General features: G+C 28.0%; 1 pseudogene; it reads right to left on the bottom strand.

The window, feature by feature from the left end:
* Positions 1-1,536, bottom strand: part of LOC107675237 (uncharacterized) — a 10,668-nt pseudogene that overhangs the window by 1,580 nt on the left and 7,552 nt on the right.

The raw sequence follows: 1,536 nt of genomic DNA on the forward strand, positions 1-1,536 counted from the left end.
TCATTTTATTTATTAAATAAAAAAGATAATAATAATAATTATTATTATTATAGACAAAATTATATACAATAATATTACAAGTAATAGAAATATTTAATATGACTGAAACAAATTATTAACATTTAATATGCATTAACCTGACTAAACTATAAGTTATACTAATAGAAGTAACTTAAAGGGTCAAATAATTTTAATTATAAAATAAAGAAATAATTGGTTTTATTTTAGAAAATGAATAAATAATATAAATAATATATAATATTTAATATGACTGACTCTGTAAGTTTTAGCATTAAAAGTAACTTTAAGGCTCGGTAACACTTTATAATAACTTTCATGGATAAATCATTAACAAACATTATATAATGTTTAACTAATCATTACTTAATATATATTCACATATCTAGAAATATGAGATCATGTGCTTGTTAATGTTAACTAATGAACATATTAAACATTACCAAATGATTAACAGATCATTATTTAATGTAAATTGAAATGCTTACAAATGTCATTAAACTTTCTATTCATATGATCATGCATTTTTTTTTTTAAATCCACTGATTTTGACAGATGGTTTACGATTAAAAGCTAAATTAATAAATCATTAACAAACATTATATAATGCTTAACTGATCATAATGTTCACAAATGTGATTAAAATCATTTGTAGATTTTTAAAACGCATTGAAAGTTTAACAGAAGTTCACATATTAACTAATGCTCATTTTTACATTTACAAATGTTGTGAAAATATAGCTTAATTATTCATTTTAAGCACTTCACAAACTATTCATGTTAACATATTCATTAACTCATAATCACAGTCTGTAAAGGTTATATATTTGGTCTTTGTTTGTTGTGTTGACTTCTACTATTTGCACATCTTAAATCATTTATTAATCATTTGTTCATGTTTTTGCAGCACCCAATCTAAAGTGGAGACTATTCATCAATTGTAAATATTTATAAACATTTAAAACAAATTTGTATCTTTATTAGCACTGGACTTTTGTGTAAAGGGTGGTTAGTTACGTTTAGCTAAATGCTTGGTAAAGACATATCACACATTGTAATTTGGGTGTTTTTATTGCCTCAACACTTACATTAGTATACTAGTGTGAATCATTAAACAGAATATTCCTTGAATCATACATCAACAGGTTGTTTGTTAATGATTTATTAAAGGTGGGGTAAGTGATTTCTGGAAGCCAATGTTGACATTTGAAATCACCAAAACAAACATGCCCCTACCCCAAAAGGGTCTCGCCCCTATTTTGATAGCTCCGCCCCACACATACGTATGCAACCCAGGCAACGATTAGTTCTGTGAAACAAAGCAAAACCAATGTTACACCGTGTCTACACCAGACGCGAGCTGCGAGGTGCGACAAAATACTATAGAACTCATTATAATCAGTGATGCTGTCTACACTGGATGCGGCGCGGTGTGACACGACACAAATCCCCGACAGAAAACTGCTGCTGCGTTCTATTCATGACGTATTGACACAAATTTCAAATGATTTTCAACGG

The sequence above is a fragment of the Sinocyclocheilus anshuiensis genome, unplaced genomic scaffold, assembly GCF_001515605.1.
Source record: "Sinocyclocheilus anshuiensis isolate Anshui unplaced genomic scaffold, SAMN03320099.WGS_v1.1 scaffold532, whole genome shotgun sequence".
Lineage (NCBI taxonomy): Eukaryota > Metazoa > Chordata > Actinopteri > Cypriniformes > Cyprinidae > Sinocyclocheilus > Sinocyclocheilus anshuiensis.